Genomic DNA, 22,412 nt, shown 5'->3' with positions numbered 1-22,412 from the left:
ATATTATTGTTTTTAAGATTTTATTTTCTTATTTATATATTTATTTTTCTTATTAATTAATTAATTAATTATTTATTCATTTATTTATTTAATTAATTTATTTATTTTCATCAATATTTAACGTTTGAACTGGTAATTTTTGTTATTTTTAAAAAAAATATTAGCTAATTTGGACTTTGATGCCTGCAACATGTTTCAAAAAAGCTGGCACAAGTGGCAAAAAAGACTGAGACAGTTGAGGAATGCTCATCAGACACTTATTTGGAACATCCCACAGGTGAACAGGCTAATTGGGAACAGGTGGGTGCCATGATTGGGTGTACAAGCAGCTTCCATGAAATGCTCAGTCGTTCACAAACAAGGACGGGGCGAGGGTCACCACTTTGTCAACAAATGCGTGAGCAAATTGTTTAAGAACAACATTTCTCAACCAGCTATTGCAAGGAATTTAGGGATTTCACCATCTACGCTCCGTAATATCATCAAAAGGTTCAGAGAATCTGGAGAAATCACTGCACGTAAGCGCCAAGGCCGTGACCTTCGATCCCTCAGGCGGTACTGCATCAAAACCCGACATCAGTGTGTAAAGGATATCACCACATGGGCTCAGGAACACTTCAGACAACCACTGTCAGGAACTACAGTTTGTCGCCACATCTGTAAATGCAAGCTAAAACTCTACTATGCAAAGTGAAAGCCATTTATCAACAACACCCGGAAACGTCGCCGGCTTCGCTGGGCCCAAGCTCATCTAAGATGGACTGATGCAAAGTGGAAAAGAGTTCCGTGGTCTGATGAGTCCACATTTCCAATTGTTTTCTGGAAACTGTTGACGTCGTGTCCTCCGGACCAAAGAGGAAAAGAACCATCCGGATTGTTCTAGGCGCAAAGTTGAAAAGCCAGCATGTGTGATGGTATGGGGGTGTATTAGTGCCCAAGACATGGGTAACTTACACATCTGTGAAGGCACCATTAATGCTGAAAGGTACATACAGCTTTTGGAGCAACATATGTTGCCATCCAAGCAATGTTATCATGGACGCCCCTGCTTATTTCGGCCAGACAATAGCGTGCCAATTTCACTGGTTTTGTACATTGCATGAATCGGTTTGAATCGAGAATCGCCTCCGAATGGAATCGGCACCCCAGGGATCGGATCGTTGGGTGTGCAAATATTCACACCCCTAATAAATAAATAAACATAATTTTCAGGAAATGGTGCATGAAAAAATTATGTCCCCTAGAAAAATACAACTTCCGGGAAGTATGGAGTATATCTTCACACATACAGATAGATCAAATAAAATGAACGTTAACTTAAAAAAATAATGTCCTTTCGAAAAATGTAACTACGAGCAAATTCCAAAACAGCCCGTTTAATGCAGTGTGTCTTAACCCTTGTGTGGTGTTCATATTGTTGTTACTCAGCCAGTGTTCGTGGGTCTGATGGACCCGTTGCATGTTGTGGCTTTTAATGCCTCACGATCAAACACTTTTATGTTAAAATACTGACTTATCCCAAAAAAACATCTGTAATGAAGTGCTGGTAAAGGAATACATTGTCTCCAGACTTCCCCCCACATTCGACCCATACCAGTTTGCTTATCGCCCTAACCGCTCCACAGAGGACGCCATCTCCTCTGCACTCCACCTGAGCTTAGCACATCTGGAAGGAAAGGACACATACGTTCGGATGTTGTTTCTGGACTTCAACTTCGGCATTCAACACCATCATCCCGCAGCACTTGGTGAGCAAACTGGCCCCCCTTGGATTCAGTACCCCCCTATGCAACTGGCTGCTTGACTTCCTCACAGACAGACCCCAGTCTGTGAGAGTGGTCGACAACACCTCCAGTGCCATCTCCCTGAGCACCGGCTCCCCCCAGGGCTGCGTCCTGAGTCCCCTGCTGTTCACGTTGATGACGCCAGGTCCACTACCAACCACATTGTGAAGTATGCGGACGACACGACAGTAGTGGGCCTCATCCGTGACAACAACGACATGGACTACAGGGAGGAGGTGAAACATCTGGTTGACTGGTGCAGAACCAACAACCTGGTCCTGAACGTCGACAAGACCAAGGAGATCATTGTCGACTTCAGGAAGCACCAGTCCAGCCACGTGGAGATGGTAAGCAGCACCAAGTTCCTGGGGGTGCAGATAACTGACAATATGACCTGGTCCCTACACACCGGAGCTCGTGTAAAAAGAGCTCAGCAGCGCATGCACTTTTTGCGTGGGATGAAAAGAGCACAGCTCCCTCCCCCCATTCTCAGCACATTCTACAGAGGCACTATAGAGAGCCTGCTGACCAACAGTATCTCTGTCTGGACTGGAGCCTGCAGTGCCTCAGACTGGAAGTCTCTCTAGAGAGTGGTGAGGATGGCGGAAAAGATCATCAGGACTCCTCTTCCTCCTATCCAGGAGATCGCAAAAAGCCGCCGCCTGACCAGGGTTCAGAAAATCTGCAGAGACTCCTCCCACCCCCACCAAGGACTGTTTTCACTGCTGGACTCTAGAAAGAGGTCCTCAGCCTCCGTAGCAGAACCTCCAGGTTCTGTAACAGCTTATTCCCTCAGGCCGTAAGACGCTTGAACGCATCATAATAATCCCCCTCAACTCCCCCCAAAAATGGATGAACTGGCTGGAATATAAAGAGAATATAACATACATCCATAAACGTAGATGCATATGCAAAAGTGCAATATATTTATCTTTACCGTAATCTATTTATTTATATCTGCACCTTATTGCTTTTTTATCCTGCACTGCCAACCAGCTAATGCAACGGAATTTAGTTCTTATCTGTACTGTAAAGTTTAAATTTGAACGACAATAAAAAGTAAGTCTAAGTCTAAGACCCACAAACACTGGCTGAGTCACAACAACACGAACGTTGCATGGAAATGTCTCTGCCAGTTTGTGCATCCCACAGGGATTCTTCTTTTGTGTTTCTGCACCTGCGCTTCCCACACAAGGTTGCAACATTGTTTGTCAACACTGTCTGCTCTCATTTTGTCGCACATTTGACCCTCTGATGTTCTGTGTACCTACACTATGTCCTCCTCCTGTGTGTGTGTGTGTGGTACACAGAACATACATTTCCACACTTCTATTAGCCCCGGGTCCAGTGGACCCCGGACATCTTATACGTAATAGAAATGTGTAGGGGGGGTGTATGGTGTGTGTTCATTAAATATGTATGCTGATATATGTTCTTCACAGAAAATGAGCCAAAGCCAGTGAGTCTCAGTTTGAAAAATTAATTAATTGTATCATTTTTCTTTTAATAAAAATCGAAAACGGGTCCCACAGACCCGAACACCACACAAGGGTTAAATGAAGTGAAGTGATTTATATTTATATAGCGCTTTTCTCTAGTGACTCAAAGCGCTTTTACATAGTGAAACCCAATATCGGAGTTACAGGGGCGGCATGGCGTAGTGGGTTGAGCGGCCTTGCCAGAAACCTGAGGGTTGCAGGTTCGCTTCCCGCCTCTTACCATCCAAAAATCGCTGCCGTTGTGTCCTTGGGCAGGACACTTCACCCTTGCCCCCGGTGCCGCTCACACCGGAGAATGAATGATGAATGAATGAGTTGTAAAAATGAATGATGGGTTCTCACTTCTCTGTGAAGCGCTTTGAGTGTCTAGAAAAGCGCTATATAAATCTAATCCATTATTATTATTATTATTATTATTACATTTAAACCAGTGTGGGTGGCACTGGGAGCAGGTGGGTAAAGTGCCTTACCCAAGGACACAACGGCAGTGACTAGGATGACTGGAGCGGGGATCGAACCTGGAACCCTCAAGTTGCTGGCACGGCCGCTCTATTGGGGAGGATCACCCGGGGGGATGCACTGTGAGATGTCAGGGGAAAGGGGCAATGGCATAATTGCATCTTTAGTGTTAGTAAACAACTATCTTGAGATGCTACCTCAGTAGAAGCATTTAAGTCCCATCTTAAAACTCATTTGTATAATCTAGCCTTTAAATAGACCCCCCTTTTTTTAGACCAGTTGATCTGCCGTTTCTTTTCTTCTCTCCTCTTCTCCCCTGTCCCTTGCGAGGGGGAGTTGCATAGGTCCGGTGGCCATGGATGAAGTGCTGGCTGTCCAGAGCCGGGACCCCGGGTGGACCACTAGCCTGTGCATCGGTTGGGGACATCTCTGCGCTGCTGACCCGTCTCCGCTCGGGATGGTTTCCTGTTGGCCCCGCTGTGGACTGGACTCCCGCTGATGTGTTGGATCCACTGTGGACTGGACTTTCACAATGTTATGTCAGACCCACTCGACATCCGTTGCTTTCGGTCTCCCCTAGAGGGGTGGGGGGGGGGGGTTACCCACATATGCGGTCCTCTCCAAGGTTTATCATAGTCATTCACCGACGTCCCACTGGGGTGAGTTTTTCCTTGCCCGTATGTGGGCTCTGTACCGAGGATGTCGTTGTGGCTTGTACAGCCCTTTGAGACACTTGTGATTTAGGGCTATATAAATAAACATTGATTGATTGATTGATTGATTGATCTTGATACATACAGATTAAAAAAATAAACAGGGGCGGCCTGAAAAAGTTGTCCCTTTAAGGGGGGCATGACAGAAAATAACTGCGAACTACTGCGTTAGACATGCGTCAAAGTCGCATATTTGTTCTGGTAATGAGAAGGACAACATGAAAAGATCTAATTTAACACAAAACATCCAAATTGGTGGTCGGGGCCCCGTGGCGCGAAAGTAGCCCGAGGCACTCGGATGCATCAAAGGGGCACCCAGAGAGAAGCGCTAATTCCCACGCAGGCGTCCACCCGGACACCCCCCTTAGGATGTTTTGTCAGACTATTTCCAAACCGGGGCGGCGTGCTGCGGTGGAAGTGAAAGCAAAAAAAAAAAAAAAGGAGGTGGGGAGTAACCACGGCGACCAGATGGAACCACAGATTGCTGCAAACAGCCTCAGCAAAACCATATGGGTCAAAAGTTCCATTTCACTAAATTCTGTTTTGTTTTTTTGTTTTTATTTTTTTTTATACACAACATGAACAGGACTGGATGATTCTGTAAACAAAATATAAAGTTCTTTGCAAAAAAAAATAAAAAATCCAAAAAAAAAATCTGCATCTCCGTGTCTGCGAGGCATTCCGTGTCTCGGAGTTGTGTTTCCAGGATTCCAAAGGAGCCGGCGTGGAAGACCGCAAAGCCTAAAGTTTCGCTCCTACTTGCCAAGGCTAATGCTGCGAGGCTGATTGTGGACTCGCAGGAATAACAAAAACCATGGCGGCGGTGATGATGATGATGAATTAACGACGGGAGAGAAACCCAAGCCGGATTCACGACAGCTCTTAAGAAACAGACAGGAAGTGCCTTCAGGACAGGAGGGGAAGAAGCTTTCACCTGGTTGATGATGTCATCGGGATCCACTTCCTGCCTCACCTTGCAACAAGGCATTAATAATATAGTTAATACAGATGCTGAGTTTATTGCATTATAGCCAGGGCAGCAACTGGCTTTATCTGGGCCCTTGGCAGAATTTTTTTAATAGGGGATTCACACCTTAATCGCGATTCAAAATCGATTTAAAATTTTCAAAAATCCGGAGGGGTGGCTCTGCGCATAGGGAGGGGCGGCTCTGCGTATCGGGAAGGACGGCTCTGCGTATCGAGAGGGGTGACTCTGCGTATAGGGAGGGGTGGATCTTCGTATTGGGAAGGGTGGCTCTGCGTATCGGGAGGGCTGGCTCTGCGCATAGGGAGGGGTGGCTCTGTGTATCGGGAGGGGCGGATGTGCGTATCGAGAGGGGCGGTTCTGCGAATCGGGAGGGGTGGCTCCGCATATTGGGAGGGGTTGCTCTGCGCATAGGTAGGGGCGGTTCTGCCTATACGGAGGGGTGACTCTGGGTATAGGGAGGGGTGGATCTCCGTATTGGGAAGGGTGGCTCCGCGTATCGGGAGGGGTGGCTCTGCGTATCGGGAGGGGTTGCTCTGCGCATAGATAGGGGCGGCTCTGCATATCGGGAGGGGCGGCTCAGCAAATAGGGAGTGGCGGCTCCGCATATTTGGAGGGGTTGCTCTGTGCATAGGTAGGGGTGGCTCTGCCTATAGGGAGGGGTGACTCTGTGTATAGGGAGGGGTGGATCTTCGTATTGGGAAGGGTGGCTCTGCGTATCGGGAGGGGCGGTTGTGCGAATCGGGAGGGACGGCTCCGCATATTGGGAGGGGTTGCTCTGCGCATAGGTAGGGGCGGCTCTGCTTATAGGGAGGGGTGACTCTGTGTATAGGGAGGGGTGGATCTTCGTATTGGGAAGGGTGGCTCTGCGTATCGGGAGGGGTGGCTCTGCGTATCGGGAGGGGTGGCTCTGCGTATCGGGAGGGGCGGTTGTGCGAATCGGGAGGGACGGCTCCGCATATTGGGAGGGGTTGCTCTGCGCATAGGTAGGGGCGGCTCTGCCTATAGGGAGGGGTGACTCTGTGTATAGGGAGGGGTGGATCTTCGTATTGGGAAGGGTGGCTCTGCGTATCGGGAGGGGTGGCTCTGCGTATCGGGAGGGGCGGTTGTGCGAATCGGGAGGGACGGCTCCGCATATTGGGAGGGGTTGCTCTGCGCATAGGTAGGGGCGGCTCTGCCTATAGGAAGGGGTGGCTCTGCATATCGGGAGGGGCGGCTCGGCAAATAGGGAGTGGCGGCTCTGCGTATCAACAGGGGTGGCTCTGCGTATCGGGAGGGACGGCTCTGTGTATTGGGAGCAATGGCTCTGCGCATAGGGAGGGTCGGCTCTGCATATCGGGAGGAATGGCTCTGCGTATCGGGAGGGGCGGTTCTGTGTATCGGAAGGGTGACTCTGCATATGAAGAGGGGCGTCTCTTTGTATTGGGAGGGGTGGCTCTGCGTATCGGTTGGGGCGTCTCTTCATATAGGGAGGGGCGGCTCTGATTATTACCTTAATGCAAGCTGTTGCTGCTGTTAATGTATTTTCCCAGCTCAGTGCTGTCTAAATGAAAATGAATGGAGAGAATTAAAGTCTGTAATGGAAAGTATCAGCGTGCCCTATGATAATAAATATGTCACAAGCACTAACCACGACATATATAATTAAAAATAAACAGTATCAAATCGCGTTCTATGCACCATATAGTAATGATCTACGAGCCATCAATAAACATCCCAGGTCACGCGAGTGTAAATCGCTGGAAGCCGTTCTCCACTCGGCACTAATTGGAAAACACGCAATAATAAATCAACGGCAAGCAGAAGGTGTCAGAAGAGGACAGGTTGGAGGGGCCGTGGTGTTTGACGTCCGGGGCCCCAGTTAATTAGTTGGAGGTGGAAAGAAACGCTGATGATAATAAACACGGATCGGAGTTCCAGGAATAGTCGGAGGCGTCACACTGAGCGTCTGCTGCTCGCAAAGGTGAGACGGCAATCAGACACGTGACAGACGTTTGGAAATATTCTACTGTAATGAAATGTTGCAAAATCAGAACCTTCCCCCGGGACACTTTTCGCAAGAAGGTTTTCGACTCGTCTAACAGCATTTTACTCATTCCTCGTTGGAAGAAGAGCACCTTTCCAAAGGATCTCGGTGACTTCTTGCCCAATCGACACCACATGTGGAACTTTGGTTATACCCTAGCTTTGTTATGATTAAATGTCACAGAATCGCCTGGCGGTGGCGTGACACCCAGATGCAGGGAAGGCAGGCGAAGTGCAGGCAAACAGTGGTTTCATTAGGAATGGAGCACCAACGTGGCAACAAGCAGTTCAATGATGTTTGTTTTTGTGCAAAATGACTCATTTTGCTCAATTGAAACTCGAACGCAACCGTTAACAGGCGATCAAACCAAGTAGACTGCCTCAGAAGAATGTTGTCATTCGTGTTTTTAGCAATCCCATTCTTATCAGTGACAGGGCAGTTGGCCGTAAAATTTCATACGTCATTCACAGTCATTCTGCAGATGGGACAACATTTTTGTCAACATTTTTAACCCTTTTTTTGTCCTATTATTGGTTTAGATCTGTTTCTCCGTTATGGAATATTTATAGTTAGTTTTCTCTTGTTAATTTTTTTAAATCAATTCTATACATTTTAGCCCAATATCTCACAAATATGTCATCATTTAACCACTTAATAACCACCATTTTTAATTGCAAAGTCAATACACAATGTCATCTTTTTTTTATCTATTTCAGGACTTCAGAATAAATGTGATAAATTGAACTTTTATTTCCCCAAAATTTAATCTCGATGTTTGAAAATGCATGTGTATGTTGTGTAATGAAAGAGTGAATAAAAATGTTGGATATAACGGGACTAGAGGGTGATATTTATGTCTAAAAGGAGCGTGATACTGCAAAATAATTCAGAGGGCATCAAAAACTATTTTGTTATTACTCTGATGTATATTGATGCCTGAATTTAAGGGAACATTTTATATGAAAATAACAGATTTTATGTGTGGTAAATAAAATAAAAAAGTTAATTTGTTTGATTGGGTTTTTAAAATGTAAAAATTCAATAACAATTTTGGTAATTTTTGTTTGTACTCAAGTTAATAGAGAAATAAATAAATATGTATTTTGTTTTTATTCCCATTAAAATGTATCAGGGCTTTTTTGTCCTTGCGGTGTTTAAATTTAACCTAAAGGTTAATCAGATTATTGATGATGATTAAATTAAATACAAATTCATAAGGGTGTGACTGTTTGGGCACCTAACGATTCTATCATAATCCGATTCCCTTAAAACAGGTTACAGGTTGGAAAAGCCCCTTCTGGTTGCATGGGGATGGCCTAAAATTACGCCTTTTTAAAAAAGTACAGATATATATATATATATATATATATATATATATATATATATATATATATATATATATATATATATATATATATATATATATTTTTTTTTTTTTTTTTTTAATTTATTTTTTTTTTATTTTATTTTTTTTTTTTTTTCTTAAAAAAATACAAATGAAAAATAAAAACTATATATATATATATATATATATATATATATATATATATATATATAAATATATATATATTTATTTTTTTTCTTAATTTTTTTTTTTCTTAAAAAAATACAAATGAAAAATAAAAACTATATATATATATATATATATATATATATATATATATATATATATATATATATATATATATATATATATATATATATATAAATATATATATATATATATATATATATAAATATATATATATTTATTTTTTTTCTTTATTTTTTATTTTTTTCTTAAAAAAATACAAATGAAAAATAAAAACTATATATATATATATATATATGTATATATATATATATATATATATATTTATTTTTTTCTCAATTTTTTTTTTTTCTTAAAAAAATACAAATGAAAAATAAAAACTATATATATATATATATATATATATATTTTTTTTTTTTTTTTTTTCTTAATTTTTTTTCTTAAAAAAATACAAATCAAAAATAAAAATAATATATATATTTATTATTATTATTATTTATTTATTTTAATAAAAATACATTTTATATATATATATATATATATATATATATATATATATATATATATATATATATATATATATATATATATATATATTATAAATTTTTTTAAATTTATTTATTTTCTTTTTCTTTTTTTTCTTTGGTAAACGTTTTTAAAAAGGGCTTTTTTTCAAGCCATCTCCATGCAAGAAAATAAAATAAAAAATTATTTGGAATGAATAACAATAAGAATGGTGATTTGGATGTAAATCAATTGTTTTGTGTATATTTTTTTTATTAAATAAATAAATAATTAAATACAAAACATTTGCTGTGTAAATCAATTGGTGTTCACTCACAGTCAGAGGAGTCTAGAGGAGAACGAACGGTGCGGCGGTCGGATCAGATGTCAGAGATCCTTGTTCGATCCCTGTTTCCAGCGCGTAGCCCAGACCGCCCTCCACGGGTTTCCCAGCAGGGGGTCCGTTTGCTGCTGCAAATGTCTCCTCAAGCTTCTCTTCCAGCAGCAGTCGAGGAGAGCGTCGTTCCAAAACCACAAAAACAAATAATCCCCCGATGCATCGTCTCCTCCGGCAGCTCCGTGTAACCCAAGAACACCTTTCCGATCGTCGCCGCTATTATTCTATATACTTATCGGGAATTACTCATTGAGTGTAACAGGCTTTTAATGGCTGCAATCAGCGGATGTCATTTCTGCAGACGGGCCTGGAAGTTTGCCTTACGTGAGAAAACAAACATGAACTCAGAAGACGGAAAAGTCTGGGAAAAAAACTTGCATTTTCTCATGCCCTGATGTGCTCAAACCTAAAGTTTTTTTTTGTTTTTTTGGACTAACTGGATGAAAAACGGCACCATTTTTCATGCTAAAACATTCTGAGTAGGGATGAGTATCATTGACGTTTTACCTGAATGAGTATCAAATCACTACTTTTAAATTGTAGGGGTGCACAAAAAAATGTATTCACATCCGAATAAGGATTCTTGTGCCTCCCCATTGTAAATTAATTTTTCAAAAATCAATGTAATTAATTAATTAGTATTATATTATTTTTTTAATTAGAATTATTTTTCAAAACGATGCTTTCAGGCCACCTCCATGCAACCACAATGAGGTAGTCTAACCTGTAACCTGTTTTAAAAATAATACAAATACAAATAATACACTGCAAGAATGGGTTTGATTTGTTGAATGAAGAATCAAATCTGAATCGAATCGGCTCGAATTGTCTGGTGCCTAAAAATCTACACCCCTATTAACAATCGAACTCCCAGCGTTTTCTTACACCCCCTGAAATTCCCAGAGGGCAGCCAAAAGGCTGTTAGTTTAGCATGTACCATTCCACGGCTGACAAATAGCAACCTTTCTTTTTTTCACAATACTTTAATAATGTAAAATGGCATAACTTTTCTTGTAAAACACAACTTTTTTACTTTTAACAACACTCAGTAAAGGTTTGGGAACTGAGGAGACACATTTTTGAAGCTTTTCAGGTGGAATTCTTTCCCATTCATTATGAAGCCACGTTGATGTAACACGTGGCTTGGCATTGTCTTACTGAAATAAGCAGGGGCGTCCATGGAAACGTTGCTTAGATGGCAACATATGTTGCTCCAAAATCTGTATGTACCTTGTAGATGTGTAAGTTACCCATGTCTTGGGCACTAATACACCCCCATACCATCACAGATGCTGGCTTTTCAACTGCGCGCCTATAACAATCCGGATGGTTCTTTTCCTCTTTGGTCCAGTGGACACAACGTCCACAGTTTCCAAAAAACAATTTGAACTGTGGAGCCGTCAGACCACAGAACACTTTTCCACTTTGCATCAGTCCATCTTAGATGAGCTCGGGCCCAGCGAAGCCGGCGGTGTTTCTGGGTGTTGTTGATAAATGGCTTTCGCGTTGCATAGTAGAGTTTTAACTTGCACTTACAGATGTGGCGACAAACTGTAGTTACTGACAGTGGTTTTTTTAAGTGTTCCTGAGCCCATGTGGTGATATCCTTTACATACTGATGTCGGTTTTTGATGCAGTACCGCCTGAGGGATCGAAGGTCACGGGCTTAGCCACCTACGTGCAGTGATTTCTCCAGATTCTCTGAACCTTTTGATGATATTACGGACCGCAGATGGGGAAATCCCTAAATCCCTTGTGAAATATTCTTAAACTGTTCGACAATTTGCTCACGCATTTGTTGACAAAGTGGTGACCCTCACCCCATCCTTGTTTGTGAACAACTGAGCTTTTCATGGAAGCTGCTTTTATACCCAATCATGGCACCCACCTGTTCCCAATTAGCCTGTTCACCCGCGGGATGTTCCAAATAAGTCTTTGATGAGCATTCCTCAACTTTCTCAGTCTTTTTTGCCACTTGTGCCAGCTTTTTTGAAACATGTTGCAGGCATCAAAGTCCAAATGAGCTAATATTAGACAAAAAATAACAGTTTTCCAGTTCGAACGTTAACTATCTTGTCTTTGCAGTCTATGCAATTGAATTTAGGTTAAAAGGTTTAGCAAATAATTGTTTTTATGTTTGTATTTACGATTAACACAATGTGCCAACTTCACTAGTTTTGGGTATTGTAAATAATACAATTTAAAAAAAAAAAAAATTAACAATGGCCTGACATAATTATTGTACAATGACAACCTTTTCTCACAATATTACTATTTTTTTTCTAAAAAATAAATAAATAAAAACAAATGTTTTTTTTTTTCCTAACATATTTGACTTTACTCTTGCAAAAATGACATAACTTTGTCGTGAAACGTAACATAAAAAATGTCCCAGAATAATTCCTACAATTCCTGCGTGACAAATCTGAGAGGGAAAGGCAGAGATTGTGTGACAGGCTAGTAATTGAAATACTTCCGTTATGTAATTAATTAAGTTGGACGTTCATAATTCCGAGGGTTCGTGAATGCAACATCACTCGCCCAAACCGGTGCATAATGAGGTAGTGCTGAGTGGTTGTTATTGTGACCAGGCGTGTTAAAGGAACTGAAAAAGAAGAGTGGCAATAATATTTTACTCGTTTTATGCTAGTAGGGAATTCAATGGTAGTAAAAAAAATGTACTGTACAATTTTTATTAGAGCTAATAATGAATTATATTTCAATTTATATATAAAGATCTGCCTTGTGAGTAGCATAATGTTTTCACTCTGCTTGGTTTGCATGAATCGATGATTCACGTCTGAATAATTGTGGGTCTAATCACAGGCTTTGGCTTGCACCTCCGCTATTTTTAGCGCCTGATCTACGACTAAAAAAATGCAAAAGGAAGCAGGGAGGCTTCGTCGGCGGTCGTTTGGCGTGTTTGGCCAAAGTGGTGATGTGACTGCAGCCCACAATGCACTGCACGCTGACAAGAGACAGGAAGGAGCGGGTCTGGGGGTCACCAGGAAGACGGTCCTGATCCCTCCTAGCTTTTCTCGGGTTTGAAGCCACATCTGGGCCACATTTCCTCCTCTGACTCCGGCAAGGAGGAAGTGGAAGGTTTGGCTTCTGCCTTGCAGGCTTAGCTGCGGAAAAATGAAAACGTGTAATCCGGGAGCTGAAGAACCGGACCCAGACTTACTTTGTGCAGTCTTCAACTAGGGGTCAGCAGAGGTACTGCAGGGAGTAGGTGGGAGGGTGTCCTAAAATGTTTGCTTCATCAGATTTTATTTTAGATTTTTTTTTTTTTACAAATATAATTTTTTTATTTTCTAAGGCATTTTTTCCACAAATTTAAATGTTCTAAAAATATGTTTTTAATTTTAGGTCCGTAAATTAGTACTGAAAAAAATACTGGTTATTTAGATTGTTTAGTTTTGGTTTTACATTGACAATTTAATCAACACATTATGAAATATATATATATATATATATATATATATATATATATATATATATATATATATATATATATATATATATATATATATATATATATATATATATATATATATATATTTTTTTTTTTTTTTTTTTCAGGCAATTTTTCCACAAATGTAAATGTTATAAAATGATGTGTTTAATTTTAGGTCCGTAAATAAGTACTGATTTTTTTTTTAATTTAGATTGTGTAGTTTTGGTTTTATATTGAACATTTAATCAACACATTATGAAATATATTTTTAACAGATACATATTTTTTATATGTTCAGACATTTTTTCCGCAAAATTAAAATTTTGTAAAATGATGTTTTTAATTTTAAGTCCGTAAATAAGTACTGCAAAAATAATGGTTATTTAGATTGTTTAGTTTTGGTTTTATATTGACAATTTAATCAACACATTATGAAATATATATAAAAAAAAACAACATATTTTTTATATTTTCAGGCATTTTTTTCCACAAATATAAATGTTCTAAAATGATGTGTTTTAATTTTAAGTCCGTAAATAAGTACTGAAAAAATTGTTGTAATTTAGATTGTTTAGTTTTGGTTTTATATTGAAAATTTTATCAACACTTTTTGAAATATATTTTTAAAAAAATACATTATTTTTTTTATATTTTCAGGCATTTTTTTCACAAATTTAAATGTTCTAAAAGGGTATATTTATTTTATGTCCGTAAATAAGTACTGAAAAAAAATAGTTTTTATTTAGATTGTTTAGTTTTGGTTTTATATTGAAAATGTAATCAACACATAATGAATTTTTTTTTTTTTTAAAGACATATTTTTTATATTTTTAGGCTTTTTTTTTTTTTACAAATGTAAATGTTCTAAAATGTCGTGTTTAATTTTAGATCCATAAATAAGTACTGAAAAAATACTGGTTATTTAGATTGTTTAGTTTTGGTTTTACATTGACAATTTAATCAACACATTATGAAATATATATATATTTTTTAATATATATATTTTTTTTTTCAGGCAATTTTTCCACAAATGTAAATGTTATAAAATGATGTGTTTAATTTTAGGTCCGTAAATAAGTACTGATTTTTTTTTTAAATTTAGATTGTGTAGTTTTGGTTTTATATTGAACATTTAATCAACACATTATGAAATATATTTTTAACAGATACATATTTTTTATATGTTCAGACATTTTTTCCGCAAAATTAAAATTTTGTAAAATGATGTTTTTAATTTTAAGTCCGTAAATAAATACTGAAAAAAATAATGGTTATTTAGATTGTTTAGTTTTGGTTTTATATTGACAATTTAATCAACACATTATGAAATATATATTTAAAAAAAATACATATTTTTTATATTTTCAGGCATTTTTTTCCACAAATATAAATGTTCTAAAATGATGTGTTTTAATTTTAAGTCCTTAAATAAGTACTGAAAAAATTGTTGTAATTTAGATTGTTTAGTTTTGGTTTTATATTGAAAAGTTTATCAACACTTTTTGAAATATATTTTTAAAAAAATACATTATTTTTTTTTATTTTCAGGCATTTTTTTCACAAATTTAAATGTTCTAAAAGGGTATATTTATTTTATGTCCGTAAATAAGTACTGAAAAAAAATCGTTTTTATTTAGATTGTTTAGTTTTGGTTTTATATTGAAAATGTAATCAACACATAATGAAATATTTATTTTTTTAAAGACATATTTTTTATATTTTTAGGCTTCTTTTTTTTTACAAATGTAAATGTTCTAAAATGTCGTGTTTAATTTTAGGTCCATAAATAAGTACTGAAAAAATACTGGTTATTTAGATTGTTTAGTTTTGGTTTTACATTGACAATTTAATCAACACATTATGAAATATATATATTTTTTTTAATATATATATTTTTTTTTCAGGCAATTTTTCCACAAATGTAAATGTTATAAAATGATGTGTTTAATTTTAGGTCCGTAAATAAGTACTGATTTTTTTTAAAATTTAGATTGTGTAGTTTTGGTTTTATATTGAACATTTAATCAACACATTATGAAATATATTTTTAACAGATACATATTTTTTATATGTTCAGACATTTTTTCTGCAAAATTAAAATTTTGTAAAATGATGTTTTTAATTTTACGTCCGTAAATAAGTACTGAAAAAAATAATGCTTATTTAGATTGTTAAGCTTTGGTTTTATATTGACAATTTAATCAACACATTATGAAATATATATTTTTTAAAAATACATATTTTTTATATTTTCAGGCATTTTTTTCCACAAATATAAATGTTCTAAAATGATGTGTTTTAATTTTAAGTCCGTAAATAAGTACTGAAAAAATTGTTGTAATTTAGATTGTTTAGTTTTGGTTTTATATTGAAAATTTTATCAACACATTTTGAAATATATTTTTAAAAAATACATTATTTTTTTATATTTTCAGGCATTTTTTTCACAAATTTAAATGTTCTAAAAGGGTATATTTATTTCATGTCCGTAAATAAGTACTGAAAAAAAAAACGTTTTTATTTAGATTGTTTAGTTTTGGTTTTATTTTGAAAATGTAATCAACACCTAATGAAATATATATTTTTTTAAAGACATATTTTTTATATTTTTAGGCTTTTTTTTTTTTTACAAATGTAAATGTTCTAAAATGTCGTGTTTAATTTTAGGTAAGTAGATAAGTACTGAAAAAATAAATATTTAAATTATTTAGTTTTGAATTTATATTGAAAATGTAATCTTGAAATACATTTTTTTTTAATACTTTTTTTTTTTTTTTTACAATTTCTGGCATTTTTTCCACACATTTTAATGTTCTAAAATGATGTGTTTAATTTTAGGTCCGTAAATAAGTACTGAAAAAAAAAGTTGTTAATTAGATTGTTTAGTTTTGTTTTTATATTGAAAATGTAATCAACACATTATGAAATATATATATTTTTTAAACATATTTTGTATATTTTTAGGCAATTTTTCCACAAATTTAAATGTCCTTAAATGATGTGTTTAATTTTAGGTCCTTAAATAAGTACTGAAAAAAAGTTGATTGAGATTTAGTTTTCGTTTTTTGTTGAACATTTAATCATGAAATATATATATTTTTTAAAGACATATTGTTTTATATTTTCAGCCATTTTTTTTTACAATTATAAATGTTTTAAAATGATGTGTTTAATTTTAGGTCTGTAAATAAGTACTGAAAAAAATAGTTGTTATTGTTTAGTTTTGGTTTTATATTGAAAATTTAATCAACACATTATGAAATATAATTTTTTTTAAAGACATCTTTTTTATATTTTCAGGCATTTTTTTTTTCACAAATGTAAATGTTCTATAATGATTTGTTTAATTTTAGGTCCGTAAATAAGTACTGAAACAATAGTTATTTAGATTATTTAGTTTTGGTTTTATATTGAAAATTTAATCTTGAAATATATTTTTAAAAAATAATTGTTTTTCTATAATTTCTGGCATTTTTTTCCACAAATGTAAATGTTTGAAAATAACGTGTTTAATTTTAGGTCTGTAAATAAGTACTGAAAAAATAGTTGTTATTTAGATTGTTTAGTTTTGGTTTTATATTGACAATTGAATCAACACATTATGAAATATATATATTTTTTAAACATATTTTGTATATTTTCAGGCAATTTTTCCACAAATTTAAATGTTCTAAAATTATGTGTTTAATTTTAGGTCCGTAAATAAGTACTAAACTGAAAATGTTTTTTTATTTAGATTGTTTAGTTTTGGTTATATATATATATATATATATATATATATATATATATATATATATATATATATATATATATATATATATATATATATATATATATATATATATATATATATATATATATATATATATTTATTTATTTATTTATTTATTTATTTTTAATTTAAAAAATATATATATTATAAGGCATCTTTTCCACAAATTTAAATATTCTAAAAGGACGTGTTTGATTTTAGGTCCGCAACTAAGTACAGAAAAAATAATTGTTATTTAGATTTTTTAGTTTTGGTTTTATATTGAAAATGTAATCAACACATCATAAAATATATTTAAAAAATACATATATATATATATATATTTGTTTTTTGTTCTAAAAGGATGTGTTTGATTTTAGGTCCGTAACTAAGTACTGACAAAATAATTGTTATTCAGATTTTTTAATCAAAAATGTAATCAAACACATTATGAAATCTATTTTAAAAAAGCATATTTTTTTAAATATTTGCAGGAAATGTTTCCACTCATTTAAATGTCTTAAAACGATTCGTGTTCAGTGTTGTTTTTCTTTTCTTTTTTTTTTTTTTTTTGGGGTAGGGGGTCCGAAAATAAAAAGTACTGAAAAAACAAGTTCTTATTTATTATTATTATTATTAATATTATTACTTATTTATCTCCATTTTTGCATTCGTCCATCTCAGAGTTATATAACTTGGTGCTTGACGAACGCTAGCTGTTAGCATATTAGCATGCCAGCATGCTAACATTACCACAATTATTTTTTTCTAGACATTTTCGCATGCGTACACTTGGGACTCATTTAACTTGGTATTTGACACAGGCTAACTGTTAGCATGTTAGCATTACCATGCGAGCATGCTAACTTTAGCATGATAAAAAAAATGTTTGCCATTTTTGCATTTGTACACCTCAGAGTTATATAACTATGCTTGACGCATGCTAGCTGTTAGCATGTTAGCATTACCATGCTAGTATGCTAACATTAGTACGGTACATTTTTTCTCGCCAATTTTCCATTATTTCTTCAAGCCGGCACAAAATGGCGACCCGACAATTACCGGATGTGTTGCTAGGCAGCCGGCCGGGATGACATCAGTGCCTCGTGTCAAAAACGTGGCACTAATCCACACATTTTAATGTTCTAAAATGATGTGTTTAATTTTAGGTCCGTAAATAAGTACTGAAAAAAAAAGTTGTTAATTAGATTGTTTAGTTTTGTTTTTATATTGAAAATGTAATCAACACATTATGAAATATATATATTTTTTAAACATATTTTGTATATTTTTAGGCAATTTTTCCACAAATTTAAATGTCCTTAAATGATGTGTTTAATTTTAGGTCCTTAAATAAGTACTGAAAAAAAGTTGATTGAGATTTAGTTTTCGTTTTTTGTTGAACATTTAATCATGAAATATATATATTTTTTAAAGACATATTGTTTTATATTTTCAGCCATTTTTTTTTACAATTATAAATGTTTTAAAATGATGTGTTTAATTTTAGGTCTGTAAATAAGTACTGAAAAAAATAGTTGTTATTGTTTAGTTTTGGTTTTATATTGAAAATTTAATCAACACATTATGAAATATAATTTTTTTTAAAGACATCTTTTTTATATTTTCAGGCATTTTTTTTTTCACAAATGTAAATGTTCTATAATGATTTGTTTAATTTTAGGTCCGTAAATAAGTACTGAAACAATAGTTATTTAGATTATTTAGTTTTGGTTTTATATTGAAAATTTAATCTTGAAATATATTTTTTAAAAATAATTGTTTTTCTATAATTTCTGGCATTTTTTTCCACAAATGTAAATGTTTGAAAATAACGTGTTTAATTTTAGGTCTGTAAATAAGTACTGAAAAAATAGTTGTTATTTAGATTGTTTAGTTTTGGTTTTATATTGACAATTGAATCAACACATTATGAAATATATATATTTTTTAAACATATTTTGTATATTTTCAGGCAATTTTTCCACAAATTTAAATGTTCTAAAATTATGTGTTTAATTTTAGGTCCGTAAATAAGTACTAAACTGAAAATGTTTTTTTATTTAGATTGTTTAGTTTTGGTTATATATATATATATATATATATATATATATATATATATATATATATATATATATATATATATATATATATATATATATATATATATATATATATATATATATATATATATATATATATATATATATATATATATTTATTTATTTATTTATTTATTTATTTTTAATTTAAAAAATATATATATTATAAGGCATCTTTTCCACAAATTTAAATATTCTAAAAGGACGTGTTTGATTTTAGGTCCGCAACTAAGTACAGAAAAAATAATTGTTATTTAGATTTTTTAGTTTTGGTTTTATATTGAAAATGTAATCAACACATCATAAAATATATTTTAAAAAATACATATATATATATATATATATATATTTGTTTTATATTTTAAGGCATTTTTTTCCACAAATGTAAATGTTCTAAAAGGATGTGTTTGATTTTAGGTCCGTAACTAAGTACTGACAAAATAATTGTTATTTAGATTTTTTTTTTAATTATATTTTTTTAAATATTTGCAGGAAATGTTTCCACTAATTTAAATGTCTTAAAACGATTTGTGTTTAGTGTTGTTTTTCTTTTCTTTTTTTTTCTTTTTTTTGGGGCAGGGGGTCCGAAAATAAAAAGTACTGAAAAAACAAGTTCTTATTTATTATTATTATTATTATTACTTATGTATCTCCATTTTTGCATTCGTCCATCTCAGAGTTATATAACTTGGTGCTTGACGAACGCTAGCTGTTAGCATATTAGCATGCCAGCATGCTAACATTACCACAAATATTTTTTTCTAGACATTTTCGCATGCGTACACTTGGGACTCATTTAACTTGGTATTTGACACATGCTAACTGTTAGCATGTTAGCATTACCATGCGAGCATGCTAACTTTATCATGATACATTTTTTTTTTGCCATTTTTGCATTTGTACACCTCAGAGTTATATAACTATGCTTGACGCACGCTAGCTGCTAGCATGTTAGCATTACCATGCTAGTATGCTAACATTAGCACGGTACATTTTTTCTCGCCAATTTTCCATTATTTCTTCAAGCCGGCACAAAATGGCGACCCGACAATTACCGGATGTGTTGCTAGGCAGCCGGCCGGGATGACATCAGTGCCTCGTGTCAAAAACGTGGCACTAATCCACAATCCTCTCTTCCTGTCCTCTTTTCAGCGCCGTTCCTTTAAATCCTTCCACCAACACTCACTCTGGTGTGCTTTTTATCCCGCCGCTCTCCTGCTACTCAACTACATATGCTTGCTTCTTGTCAAGACAAGCTGGCTTCTGCACAGGGCAGAATTATGTCAGGACGTTCACGAGAACTTTATGTAGCGCCGCTTGCCTTCACTACATGCGGACAAATGCTCATTTTTTTTCTATCTTTACTGTTGATAACCGACACACGTTGATCAAAATAACCAACACCTTTCATTTATATAACTTGCTGTTCGACATATGCTAACTGGTAGCATGCTAATATTAGCATATATATTTTTTTTAATTTTAATTTTTTTTTTTTCAGGCAATTTTTCCACAAATGTAAATGTTATAAAATGATGTGTTTAATTTTAGGTCCGTAAATAAGTACTGATTTTTTTTTAAATTTAGATTGTGTAGTTTTGGTTTTATATTGAACATTTAATCAACACATTATGAAATATATTTTTAACAGATACATATTTTTTATATGTTCAGACATTTTTTCCGCAAAATTAAAATTTTGTAAAATGATGTTTTTAATTTTAAGTCCGTAAATAAGTACTGAAAAAAATAATGGTTATTTAGATTGTTTAGTTTTGGTTTTATATTGACAATTTCATCAACACATTATGAAATATATATTTAAAAAAAAGACATATTTTTTATATTTTCAGGCATTTTTTTCCACAAATATAAATGTTCTAAAATGATGTGTTTTAATTTTAAGTCCGTAAATAAGTACTGAAAAAATTGTTGTAATTAGATTGTTTAGTTTTGGTTTTATATTGAAAATTTTATCAACACTTTTTGAAATATATTTTTAAAAAATACATTATTTTTTTATATTTTCAGGCATTTTTTTTCACAAATTTAAATGTTCTAAAAGGGTATATTTATTTTATGTCCGTAAATAAGTACTGAAAAAAAAAAGGTTTTTATTTAGATTGTTTAGTTTTGGTTTTATATTGAAAATGTAATCAACACATAATGAAATATTTTTTTTTTTAAAGACATATTTTTTATATTTTTAGGCTTTTTTTTTTTTTACAAATGTAAATGTTCTAAAATGTCGTGTTTAATTTTAGGTAAGTAGATAAGTACTGAAAAAATAAATATTTAAATTATTTAGTTTTGAATTTATATTGAAAATGTAATCTTGAAATACATTTTTTTTTAATACTTTTTTTTTTTTTTTTACAATTTCTGGCATTTTTTCCACAAATTTTAATGTTCTAAAATGATGTGTTTAATTTTAGGTCTGTAAATAAGTACTGAAAAAAAAAGTTGTTATTTAGATTGTTTAGTTTTGGTTTTATATTGAAAATGTAATCAACACATAATGAAATATTTTTTTTTTTAAAGACATATTTTTTATATTTTTAGGCTTTTTTTTTTTTACAAATGTAAATGTTCTAAAATGTCGTGTTTAATTTTAGGTAAGTAGATAAGTACTGAAAAAATAAATATTTAAATTATTTAGTTTTGAATTTATATTGAAAATGTAATCTTGAAATACATTTTTTTTTAATACTTTTTTTTTTTTTTTTACAATTTCTGGCATTTTTTCCACAAATTTTAATGTTCTAAAATGATGTGTTTAATTTTAGGTCTGTAAATAAGTACTGAAAAAAAAAGTTGTTAATTAGATTGTTTAGTTTTGGTTTTATATTGAAAATGTAATCAACACATTATGAAATATATATATTTTTTAAACATATTTTGTATATTTTTAGGCAATTTTTCCACAAATTGAAATGGCCTTAAATGATGTGTTTAATTTTAGGTCCTTAAATAAGTACTGAAAAAAAAGTTGATTGAGATTTAGTTTTCGTTTTTTGTTGAACATTTAATTATGAAATATATATATTTTTTAAAGACATATTGTTTTATATTTTCAGCCATTTTTTTTTTACAATTATAAATGTTTTAAAATGATGTGTTTAATTTTAGGTCAGTAAATAAGCACTGAAAAAAATTGTTGTTATCTATATTGTTTGGTTTTGGTTTTATATTGAAAATGTAATC

Source organism: Entelurus aequoreus, linkage group LG23 (genome assembly GCF_033978785.1).
Source record: "Entelurus aequoreus isolate RoL-2023_Sb linkage group LG23, RoL_Eaeq_v1.1, whole genome shotgun sequence".
In the NCBI taxonomy this organism is placed as follows: Eukaryota; Metazoa; Chordata; class Actinopteri; order Syngnathiformes; family Syngnathidae; genus Entelurus; species Entelurus aequoreus.
This window is presented reverse-complemented; position numbering follows the sequence as displayed.